We start from the raw sequence: 13,454 nt of genomic DNA, 5'->3' as shown, positions 1-13,454 counted from the left end.
CCACTGTTGATTAAAGAAATTAGCCACTAAAAGCCATAAAGCTTCAAAAGAGAAGCTACAACTTTCTCTCTCACAAGTGAAATATTTAGGACATCTAATTCCAGGACAGGGTATTTCACTTGATCCCCAAAGAATAAAATCAATCTTGGGCTGGGCGTGGTGGCTCACGCCTGTAATCCCAACACTTTGGGAGGCCAAGGTGGGCAGATCACGAATTCAGGAGATCAAGACCATCTTGGCTAACACAGTGAAACCACGTCTCTAAAAATACAAAAAAAAAAAAATAAATAAAAATAAATTACCTGGGCATGGTGTCATGCGCCTGTAGTCCCAACTACTCGGGAGGCTGAGGCAGGAAAATTGCTTGAACCTGGGAGGTAGAGGTTGCAGTGAGCCAAGATTGCAACACTGCACTCCAGCCTGGGCAACAGAGCGAGACTCCATCTCAAAAAAAAAAAAAAAATCAGTCTTGGCTTTTCCTGTTCCCATGATCAAAAGACAACTCTGAGTTCTTGAGATTAACAGGGCACTAGAGAGTGGAATCCCAAATTTCTCTGCCATGGCTCAGCTTCTGTATTGCCTCCTAAAAATGGACCAGTTTGAACCCCTACAGTGGCCTGAGAAGCCTCCTCCTCTTTTGAAAATATTGAGGAGAATCTTCTTGAGCCCCTGCATTAGGGCGTTCTAACTGGAGCCACCCCCTTTCTGTTTTTGTTCATGAACAAAATGAAAATGCCTTAGGGGTTTTTACCTGAAGGCATGGAGACCATCAGTCCCCTCAAATATTACAACCAACAGTTAGGTCCTAGGGCAACATGACTCCTATCCTGTATGTGAGCTAGCATAGCCACTGCAAATTTATTAAGTGCAATCAAATAATTAATGATAGGATCTCCATTAATTTCTTTTTTTCTTTTTCTTTTTTTTTTTTTTTGAGACGGAGTCTCGCTCTGCTGCCCAGGCTGGAGTGCAGTGGCCGGATCTCAGCTCACTGCAAGCTCCGCCTCCCGGGTTCACGCCATTCTCCTGCCTCAGCCTCCCGAGTAGCTGGGACTACAGGCGCCCACCACCTCGCCCGGCTAGTTTTTTGTATTTTTTAGTAGAGACGGGGTTTCACTGTGTTAGCCAGGATGGTCTCGATCTCCCGACCTCGTGATCCGCCCGTCTCGGCCTCCCAAAGTGCTGGGATTACAGGCTTGAGCCACCGCGCCCAGCCGGATCTCCATTAATTTAATCCATACCCAACTAGTGAGTCACTGCTAGTAGACTCACTTCTTACAGATCCTATTATTATCATCCCTCTAATGTAACTGTTGATTGCTGTAACTCTTTGAATCTTGCCACATTATCTCCTCTTCCTTCTGATGAGACACCGCATGACTGTATAACACTAACCCCCAGAAAAAACCTATCGGAAATCCCCATTCCAAATGCTGAATTTGTCTTATTTACTGATGGATTCTACCTTGAAAGACCTCAGGGAAATGTCAAGCTGGCTATGCTGTTGTCTCACAGTCTGAAACCATTGAAAGTGGTTCCCTACCCAAGACTACTTCGGCACAGCAGGCAGAACTCTTTGCTCTCTCCCAAGCATCCTGGCAATTAATAAGACTGCAAATACCTATACTGATAGACACTGTGCTTCTGGGGTCACACGTGATTTTGTTATGCTCTGGAAACAAAAAGATTTTCTGAATTCTACTGGCCAAAAGATAAAAAAAAATAAAATAAAACAGTGACTATATCCTGAAATTACTTGATGCTATCTAAAAACCTAAATCTTTAGCAATAATTAAAATTCCGGGCACAAAAAACTGATACTAAAGAAGGTAAAGGAAACGACTTGACTGACAGAGCTGCAAAAGTTGCAGCTTCTACGAACCAACCACCCAAAACTCAATACCCCTTTAGATCCTCTAATGGCCAATGTAATATAATCAAGATCTGTATCCACAATGCATGACAGCCCCCAAATTGAAAAAAAGATAGGAAAACCGAAGAATGTTTTCATGACTCTAAAATCAGCTGTGATGGTTAATATTAATATTAGGTGTCAACTTGATTGAATTGAAAGATGCTTAGATAGCTGGTAAAGTACTGTTTTTGAGTGTTTTTGTGAGGGTGTCGCCAGAGTCGACTGATGTTTGAGTAGGTAGACTGGGAGAGGAAGACTCACCCTCAATGTAGGTGGGCACCATCCAGTTGGCTGCCAGCATAGCTAGAACAAAGCAGGTGGAAGAAGGTGGGATAGGCCGGGCGCGGTGGCTCAAGCCTGTAATCCCAGCACTTTGGGAGGCCGAGACGGGCGGATCACGAGGTCGGGAGATCGAGACCATCCTGGCTAACACGGTGAAACCCCGTCTCTACTAAAAAAAAATACAAAAAACTAGCCGGGCGAGGTGGTGGGCGCCTGTAGTCCCAGCTACTCGGGAGGCTGAGGCAGGAGAATGGCGTGAACCCGGGAGGCGGAGCTTGCAGTGAGCTGAGATCCGGCCACTGCACTCCAGCCTGGGCGACAGAGCGAGACTCCGTCTCAAAAAAAAAAAAAAAAAAAAAAAAAAGAAGGTGGGATAAGGTGGCTTGCTGAGTCTTCTGGGTTTCATCTTTCTCCCATGATGGATGCTTCCTTCTGTTCCCCCTGTCCTTGGACATCAGACTCCAGGTCCTTCGGCCTTTGGATTCTTGGACTTACACCAGTGGTTTTCTGGCAGCTCTTGGACCTTCAGCCACAGACTGAAGGCTGCACCGTCAGCTTCTTTGCTTTTGAGGCTTTTGGATTCAGACTGAGTCACTACTGGCTTCTTTCTTCCCCAGCTTGCACATGGCCTGTAGTGGGACTTCGACTTGTGATTGTGTGAGCCAATTCTCCCTAATAAACTCCCTTTCATACATCCTCTGGAGAACCGTGACTAATACACCAGCCTATGGTATGGGCTCCATAAGAGACCAGTCTTGCCAGAGGGCCTCCAAGATCAAATTTTAGATTATATTAATCACTTAACCCATTGGGGATAAAATGATAATATTATTGGAAACCCTCCCCAAAGGTTGCTTCTCAAGTTTAGCAAAGATCCCAAGTCTGTCCCAAACACAACCCTAGAAAACATATTCATAGTTCCATAGGACGTTTTCCTTTAGCTTCAGGATCTTTTGAGATATGACAGATGGATTTTATCTAGTTACTACCATCTCAATGATATAAATTTCTTTTGGTTATGATTTGTCTGTTTTCGCACTGAGTAGAAGCCTTTCCCTATTGCAGACTAACAGCCTAAGCAGTAAGTTAAATCTTATTAGAAAAAAAAAATCCCCACATGGGGTGTACCCTTAGAACTGTATAGTGATGAAGGCACTCATTTTGCTGAGCAGATATAAAATCAGTATGTAAAATTTTGCCTATTCTGCATTTCCACTATGCCCACCACTGACAGTTTGATTAGTGGAACATACTGATGGGACAATTAAGACTCAATTGGCAAAATTAATTGAATCTTTCAGTCTGTACTAGCCAAAAGTTTTGCCCTTGGTGCTGTTTAATCTTAGACCTACCCCTTTTGGAAAACATAGGTTATCCTCATTTGAGATGATTACTGGAAGACCCATGCACTTTATGAATCAAATCTAATCAAAGGTCACGTGCTCACCTGCTGTAAGGAACTGGTCCAGGTGTTATAAAAAAAATTTTTTTAAAGCTAAGTCTCCTAAATGGACATCTCAATCTGATGGTGATCTGAAACTAAAATTGACCGGGAACCACTCTGCTGCTCAGTCTTGGAATAAGAAGCAGGCAACATGAGAAGCTGACAGCTGGCCCAGGTCTCTGGCCCCCGCCTGTATAAGACTCCAAAATATTACTCACTCTTTATTACCCTTGTACTAATTTTTATCCTAATTATAGAACTACTTTATCTGTCATTGAAAGTCTACAAGGACCACAACACCATGTGCCAATCCTTGTACTTCTGCCAAAATAATTTTCTTTTCTTTTCTTTTTCTTTTTTTTTTTTAGACAGAATCTCACTCTTTTGCCTAGGCTGGAGTGCAGTGGCATAATCACAGCTTACTGAAGCCTTGAACTGGGCTCAAGCAATCCTGCCTCAGCTTCTTGAGGAGCTGAGACTCCAGGTGCACACCACCACACCCAGCTAACTTTTAAACCTTTTGTAGAGACAGGGTCTCACTATGTTGCCCAGGCTGGTCTCAAACTCCTGAGCTCAATCAATCTGCCTGCCTCAGCCTCCCAAAGTGCTGGGATTACAGGCGTTCACTGTCCTGCTCAGCCTTTAAAATGGATTTTCCTAAATAATTTAAACCTCACATGAATACCTTTTCAAATCTGGGAGAATTTATTTTTAAAGCACCTCTTAAATTTCCCCCCCAAAAAGCAACGATGACTTACAACAAAAATATTTCACTGGATTGTTTACAGAAGATAATCAATTTTCTAAGTATATTAACAACAATTTACAATGTATTAATTTTAATAAAAATTCATACATGTATTTTGGTATCTAGAAAGCTGACCTAGTGATTCAAACTGAAAAGATTAGATTCCTGAAATACATTTCTGATTCTATCACTGACTCATTGTGCATGCTTAAGCAAGTTATCTAATCTCCTAGTAGCTTAGTTTCTGCACCTATAAAATGGAGGTAATAATATTTGCTGTAAGATAATGTCAGCTATGCACTTGGGGAACCTCAGATGGAAGGCGCCAGAAGTATTTTGCTATCTGCAGCATGACGTCATACTGTCTGAGAAATGGACTTCACCAGGCTTGCTGATTATCCCAGCACCTTACTTCCAAACTTTTCCTGTTCAACTTACTTTATACTTTATTCATTTCTATTTACTGGGTACTCTTTATGTATTTTAATTTCATTGGCTGTTTTTATTGTTTTGAAGAGAATCGAGGCTTTGAAGAAACCATGAAATTAAAACTTTAATTTTTTTGTTTAAATTCTTATGTTTAAAATTTGAAAAAAAATTTTTAAAGCACTTAACTTTCTAATTATGGGAGATGGCTATAGCTATGAGGGTTATATTAGCCGTATCCATTCATTCCTCCTGTTTACTTAGAGTTTCTTTCACATTAATGTTAGCATGCACATATTTACATTACTTCCTGTACACTTTGCGAAAGATTTAAGGCAGATGTTGAGACTGCTAAAAATTTGGATGTTTGTGTTCCTTTTCTGCAGGAACGAGATAACAGGTGATATAAGGGCAAAGGATTAGTTGCTTAGAGCTAAATCTAAGCTTAACCTATAGTCCAACCAGCTAATACATGTCGATCTCCTTTGGGCAAACTGCAAAGGTCAAAGGGCCACCCTGAGAATAACCAGAACTGCTGATTCAATAACAAAACTTAGAGGTAAAGCCAGAGATAGGAAGTTGGCTGCATTTTCTGAACAAAAAAGTACTTCGTTCCCTCTGTCTGCTAACCTGCTTTTTCAAGGCTAATGAAAATATTTCAGAGGAGCAAACCTTTGGTCTTTGGAACTTGCCAGTTAACAATAGAAAGCTTAATTCTTTGGAACTATTTCCAAAGGAAAATATTTCATTGGAATTTGCTCACTCAGATCTTATATATCAAGCAGCAAGTATTACACTACTGCAACACAGTTTGAGATGCCTGTTGAATGTTGGACAGATCATGGACTACAAGTGATTCTCTTTCAGAGGCTGTATCAAGCAAAATATTCTGGGCTTTACATTATATTCAGCTACTACAAACTTTGCCAATTTTATAGAATCAGCATTGACAGAGACTTTAAATATCATCTAGTTCAAGTTACTTTTTTTTTTTTTTTTTTTGAGATGGAGTCTCGCTCTGTCGCCAGGCTGGAGTACAATGGCGCGATCTTGGCTCACTGCAACCTCCACCTCCTGGGTTCAAGTGATTCTCCTGCCTCAGCCTCCTGAGTAGCTGGGACTACAGGTGCATGCCACCACGCCCGGCTAATTTTTTTATCTTTAGTAGAGATGGGGTTTCACCATATTAGCCAGGCTGGTCTAGAACTACTGACCTTGTGATCCACCCACCTCAGCCTCCCAAAGTGCTGGGATTACAGGCATGAGCCACCGTGCCCTGCCCAACTTACTTTCAAATTAGGATATCAGAACCATAATAGGCCTTTGTTATTAGAGAGCATTCTTCCTAACAGAGTTCCAAATATTATTGTAGGGTTTTTACCTCTATAGCGAGGTGTAACTTTCACTAGATAATCCAGTGATTCTATGGGCCAGGCAGTATGTTTTCTCAACATACATGCATTATGTATCTTTTTTTAAGTGTAAGTATGGACTTACAGTCTTTTGACGACTACAAATTACAAAGTAAAAGCAGATCACTACAAAGAAATCTAGTGAATACAATTTTCCCTGCATGAAAACTTTATCAAAGTTATTCATTTAACAAATTCACCCCATTCACACTATTTAGCTAGTGTTCTTTTTAAAGTTACTATACCTTTATTTCAAATTATATTACACGTTATTCCCTCAAAATGAACTTTTAAACGACAAACTTTTGGCTCATAAGAATGGCACCTTCAAAAGGGGTGATTTCCACTCAGTGTCTGGTGGCATTATTCCAGGTTAGTTTCTTTCACCAGTTAAAAACCTTCAAAATGTTCACTTTTAACGCAAAGTCTTTCCATAAAAAATGTGGCTAGTTCCCCCCCACCCTGCAAGCATTATATGTTTATAAGATATCATTTAATGCCATTTTTGCTCCTTAAGAAGTGGATACTGCCCTGGTATGGTGGCTCACGCCTGTAATTCCAGCACTTTGGGAGGTTGAGGCAGGTGGACCACTTCAGTCCAGGAGTTCTAGACCAGCCTAGGTGACACACTGAACCCATTTCTACAAAAGTTTGCTGGGTGTGGTGATGTGTGCCTGTAGTCCCAGCTACTCAGAAGATTGAGGTGGGAGGATTGCTTGAGCCTGGGAGGTGGAGGTTGCAGTGAGTCGAGATCATGCCACTGCACTCCAGCCTCAGTGACAGACTGAGATCTCATCTCAAAAAAAAAAAAAAAAAAAAAAAGAAGTGGACTTTATGATGGAATACAATGTAGAATTGTAGAATGATGGTTAAGAAGCAGATTCTGGAGTCAGACTGAGTTCAAATCCTAGCTCCACCAGTTACTAACAGTAGTTCTGAGTTTGTGTTTCCTCATTGGTAACAGAAAGACAGTAATAGTACCTACTCCAAATATTATGAAAATTAAATGATACAGTATATGTATGGTGCCTAGCATGGTGCTTGGCACATATTAAATGGTCAATAAACATTGTTGACTTAGTTATTTACAGACTACACTAAACTTAGAGTGTGACATAGGTTGAGTTCTCTGAGAAGCAGACTCAGAGTACAAGGTGTTTAGTAGGGAGTGCCTTGGTATCAACACCCATGGAAAGGAGGAAAAGGAAGGAGAGGGGAGAGGAAAAAGTCATGCTATAATATGGACTCTATAGCTTCATCCAATCCCATGGGGAAGCTCTGGAGTGCAAATGGCCCACCATAGTTGCACTGTGTGGGGCTGAGAAGGCCAAGCCTTTGTATCCCCCATCATTGGAGCGCACCACTCTCCCCCTCCCCAGATGTAGTCTTGGGCAAGGTGGTTTTCTGCAGCTGAGGCAAGCCGTGAAGTGGTTGAGAGTGAAGACTGTCCACTGAACACACTCCCAGCAGCTGGCAAAACAAATTCTTCCTTGAAAGGAGATCCAGGTGGCACATCTTCATGTTCAACACAGGGCAGTCTGTGCAGCACTTGGAAAACATTAACAAATTATAGTTGCTTCAATAAAAGAAAGTGAGATTGATTAAGGAGGAGAGTAGGATGGTGAAGATGAATGGGAAGAATAAACCATGGAGAGAAAGAGCTATTTGCATGTGATCGAAAAGCTTTCTTGAAAAAAAAAATTAATTAAAAAAATTTAAAAAAAACTTTTTAAATTTTATAACTAGAGATGGGGTCCCACTATGTTGCCCAGGCTGGTCTTAAACTCTTGGACTCAAGTGATCCTTCCACCTTGTCCTCCCAACGTGCTGGGATTACAGGCATGAGCCACTGCACCCAGCCAGGAAAGCTTTCTTATTCTTTATAGTACCCCTGATTTGGGGCAAGGGTGGATTCTGGTAACCGTAGGTCTTTTGTTTAATAAACTTTGTGATGGGTTGGGGTTTGTAATGGAGGTATAAGATGGGAAGAAAGCCCAAGTTCTTCGTATAACAAGGGTCACCTAAAGGGCTGGAGATAGGAGCCATCACATTTGATGCCACACAGGAAAAGGGGAGAGAACTGTTGGTGGTTAAGAATTTTGGTAAATGAGGCTGGGTGTGGTGGCTCACACCTGTAATCCCAGCACTTTGGGAGGCCAAGGCGGGTGGGATCATCTGAGGTCAGGAGTTTGAGACCAGCCTGGCCAACATAGTAAAACCCCATCTCCACTAGATATACAAAAATCAGCCAGTGTGGTGGCACATGCCTGTAATCCCAGCTACTCAGGAGGCTGAGGTAGGAGACTTGCTTGAACTTGGGCAGCGGAGGTTGCAGTAGCCAAGATTGCACTGCTGCACTCCAGCCTGGGAGACAGAGTAAGACTCTGTCTCAAAAAAAAAAGATAGTAGTTACGTTATTTTCCCCATTTTTAGAGACAAGGAAACTGAAGCATAGAGCAGAGGTTGCTAGTGTCATTCAGAGAGAAAGGCATGGAGCTGGGATTTGGCCCCAGGCAGTCAAACTCCAGACGGTAGGGCCTGTACTCTTAATCATACTCTCCCTCATTACAGTAAGGATATGGGTGCATCTGTTTTCTGTGGGATGGGTTCTTTGTGTACTAACAATTTTTCCTCTGTAGGAAATTGCCAATGCTCTGGACGCGAATGGATATTTTCTTAGGAATTCAGAGTTGCTGAGTTTTGCATCAAGACGGAGAGAGGCCAAAAAGAGGGACTGTGTTTGGTAAGCAGGGGCAGTTAACCAACCCCTGGAGTACATGTAAGCATTCTGAAAAAGATTAACTGCGAGTCACCATTGCAGTAAATTTAGTTACAAAATCATGATTATGTATGCAAATATGTGTCAACAGGTAGGACTGTGTGATGACTTACCATACTCAAAATTCTCTAGACTCGGTTTGTGCAATTTGGATTCTACAATGCTGAGCAAAGGAACAAAAGTGTTTAAAGGAGAGCCACAAATAAGAATATACAGGTTGAATATAAACTTTATAGAGCCTGAATAAATTAGAATGGAATAGATGGAGGCTTCATGCTCCTCCCCATATGCGTTGTCCTATGCATCTCTTCATCTGGTGTTCATCGGTATCCTCTGTAATATCCTTTATAATAAACTAGTAAATGTGCATACAGTCATGTGTCACTTAATGAAGGAGACACATTTTGAGAACTGTGTTGTCACCAGGCGTGGTGGCTCATGCCTCATGCCTGTAATCTCAACACTTTGGCAGGCTGTGGTGAGAGACTTGCTTGAGCCTAGGAGTTTGAGACCAGCCTAGGCAAAATATAGCGAGACTCCAGCTCTATAATAAATAAATAAATAAAATAAAAAAGACAATGGCATTGTTAGGCAATTTTGTTATTGTGCAAACATCTTAAGAGTGTCCTTTCACAGAGCTAGAGGGTACAGCCCACTACGCATCTAGGCTGTATGGTATATCCTATTGTCTAGGCTGCAAACCTGTACAGCATGTTCCTGTACTGAATACTGTAGGGAATTTTAACACAATGGCAAGTGCAGTTAACCCTGGAACAACTAGGGGATTAGGGGTTTGACACCCACACAGTCAAAAATCCATGTATAACTTTTGACTTCTCCAAAATTTTACTAATAGCCGACTGCTAACTAGAAGACTTACCAGTAACATAAACAGTTGATTAAAACATGTACTATATACTGTCTTCTTATAATAAAGCTAGAGAAAATAAAATATTAAGAAAATCCTAAGGAAAACATATTTACTGTACTGTACTGTAATTATCAATACTGTACCTTTAGGGTTTGTTAAATGCCCCTTCATTTCCAAAATGAGTCAGCTGTCTGAAATGGCAGGGAACTGCAGCTACAGACCTCAATCTATGGTACTTATCAAGCAATTCCACGAGAAAATGACATTTTCTCATAATGTCATTTTTTTTTTCTCTGCTTCTTGGGAGCATTTCTAGCATCACTGGTGGCACTTTGTGTGGGGCTCATGGTGCTATTCAAGGTTTAGGGTATTGCATTAAATATGATGAAAAACGCGAGAAGTGTGACAGATCACTTTTTACTGCAATACGCAATTTACTAGAGCAAAGAACTGCTCACATGGAGATGATTAGCTCACAGGGTGTTTCATGTGGATATTCTCAACACTTGGGTTCTGCTGTAATAGCAACAGGAGGTGGTTACAAAATTATTTCAGTGGAACAGTATGTACTACAGTAATTTTATGCAGTTATTTGTTTCAATTAGTTAATTAAATAATTTTTGTTCTTTCCATAGCTTTAGTGGTACAAGTGGTTTTTTGTTACATGGAAGAATTGTATCCTGGTAAAGTCTGGACTTTTAGTATACCCATCACCTGAATAGCACACATTGCACCCACTAGCTAATTTTTCATCAGTTACGGTTCAACACTGCATTTTTAGATTTTTAAATATTTATCTAGACTGCAAATGGTACAATGTATGTAAGTCACAAAGGGGAAGTTGCTAATTGGGTAGCAGCAATAAAGGGAATGGCTGCTGGTCTCCATATGAAAACAGTTTTCACAGTTCCCGTATTTTCTCTTCTTGGAGTCTGAGATGTATATTCTTGCAATCTTCAACCCAGCCCTCTTTTGCTCATTTCCTGGTGGGACAGGGTTTTTATCCTTTTTTTTTTTTTTTTTTGAGACGGAGTCTCGCTCTGGCCCAGGCTGGAGTGCAGTGGCCACCGATCTCGGTTCACTGCAAGCGCTGCCTCCTGAATTCACGCCATTCTCCTGCCTCAGCCTCCTGAGTAGCTGGGACTACAGGCGCCCGCCACCACGCCTGGCTAAGTTTTTGTGTTTTTAGTACAGACGGGGTTTCACCCTGTTAGCCAGGATGGTCCCGGTCTCCTGACCTCATGATCCGCCTGCCTCGGCCTCCCAAAGTGCTGGGATTACAGGGATGAGCCACCGTGCCTGGCCAGGGTTTTTATTCTTTAAAATTTCTGACCAAATATGTGTGGCTCTACTTCAGACTAAAAGTCAACATATTGACATGCAGAGATAGGAATTTAGTCTATCACTTTGTGCTATCTGGGGAGAAGATACATGAGCTAAACAAAACGCAGAGAAATTTTCAGCACTTTTACATTCAATCAAATCTGGTCAGTTCTACTTCTCAAATATTTTTCTTATCCATCTTCTTCGTACATCCATAGCCATCTTTTATCTGAATTATAATACCCTCTTAGGCAACAGAAAAAGGTGGAGGAATACTTGCTAGCTATTTTAAGAAAATGCAAACGCCAAGTATCACTGCGGGAAGACCTCATGGCTTCCCAGTCTTTTCCCTTGATACTCACCTTTCCCTTGAGGACCTGTAATGATCACTGTCTCCACCAGAGAAGTGCCAGTTTCCCTTCCACGGCGTAGATTGGTCCTCTTTGTTTTTCCTCATTCGTAGCATTGCTAAATCCACGTGAGTTATATAAAGCTTTTAGATAGGGCTTAGGAGTAATGGGGGCCGGGGGTGGGGGAAGCAAATAAAACACTAAGATGCAACTTACCTAGCTATAACTAGGTACGGCTTGCTCTTTTTATTCAATAAATATTTGAGCACTCTGTGATTACCACGGTGCATATATTGACGACGCGTCACTGCTCGCAAGATGCACGTGGTAGCAGGGGTATGCTAATGCTGCCACAGGGTAATAAAGGATAAATCAGAGTGTGGAGCACCTCAGTCACTTTAAAATGCGCAGGAAAGGCAGTGTTCTCTCCTTTTATCTGGAAGATTCACCAGTCATTTGAGCCCTTTGAAGTGACTCATTCAACCCCCAAAATGGTTTGGCTGGACACGACCCAGTTTTGGATAAGAGGACAGGAGCTGGCTTCAGCTAGCAGCTTGCAGAGGTTTTCTTTCACCAGGGGTATATCTTGTAATGCTTGGGATGAATTTTTCCAGCCTCTAAGTCACCCAACCCAGGAACTCCTCACGCTGCTGGGTTTTGTAACAATAAAGGTCTTATTGTTTAAATCACCAAAAAAAAGAAAAAAAAAAACAAAAACAAACCAGGAGGCACCTAAAATAGTATTTGGGGGAAGGGAATTATGAAAGATTTCACTGAAGTGCTGCCCTAAGAAAACGAAGACTAAAAGGACAAATAAGAATGAGCAGAACGTGAGATTGGGGAAAGCAAGAGGGCAGGAAATGAAGTATTCCAAAAGAGTCTAAGAATGTGCAAGAGACAAGTGAATGATGTGTTTAGGAAATTGCAAGTAGTTCATTATACCCGGAGTGTAGAGTACAAGGGGGTTCTCCTGTTTATGCTCAGGTGACAGGAACTAGTTCCTCTACCACCCACAAGGGCCCTTAAACACACAAGGAATTCTCTGAATCCAGGCCAGAAACAGGGCGTTCAAGGGAGGAATTTCCTCCCCTTCCAGTCAATGGCAGCCTTCTCAGCTTGGTTTTCCAGGCTGAAGAACCCCATCTTTGGTGGTTAATGCCAACAAAATCCTCTTCCTTAGGGAAAAACCCTATCCTCTTATACCACAAAATTTTACTCCATGATCTTGATAAGGACAAAATAGCAGAATAGTGCATTATCTTTATGTATTTAATAGAACTGCTTGTTTACACTGCCAAAAGAAAGGCTACTTTCCATAAACCCGAGATCTTAAGGAAACTGGATATTATACTTTTAGCTTAGGTATTAACTAATGGTACAAAGTGTGTAAACCCCTATCACTTCTAAATGGCAGTTCTCTTCACTGAATGAAAATCAGTTTACTTCCAATTTTTTTTTCAGGATTAGAGGTTTAGAAAACATCTTTAAATATTAAAGTCATTAAAAGAAATGAAGCAAATTAAGTTTCAAAAGTTTAAGAATGTACCATACTGTGGTTTTCCTGGGCCACTGTTGTCGGCCAGTTACAATGTGCTCCATTTCTCTAGAACTAGCTCCTATTTTGAAGCTGATGTCTTAAATTTTCCTTTCTAGGCCACGCTCCGCAGCTCATGCCTGTAATCCCAGCACTTTGGGAGGCCAAGGCAGGTGGATCACCTGAGGTCAGGAGTTCAAGACCAGCCTGGCCAACATGGTGAAACCCCATCTTTACTAAAAATACAAAAAATTAGCCCAGCATGGTGGTGTGAACCTGTAATCCCAGCTACTCAGGAGGCTGAAGCAGAAGAATCGCTTGAACGTGGGAGGCGGAGGTTGCAGTGAGCCGAGATTGTGCCACTGCACTC

This window comes from Macaca fascicularis, chromosome 1, assembly GCF_037993035.2.
Source record: "Macaca fascicularis isolate 582-1 chromosome 1, T2T-MFA8v1.1".
NCBI classification, from domain to species: domain Eukaryota; kingdom Metazoa; phylum Chordata; class Mammalia; order Primates; family Cercopithecidae; genus Macaca; species Macaca fascicularis.
Note: the sequence above shows the minus strand (reverse complement) of the source record.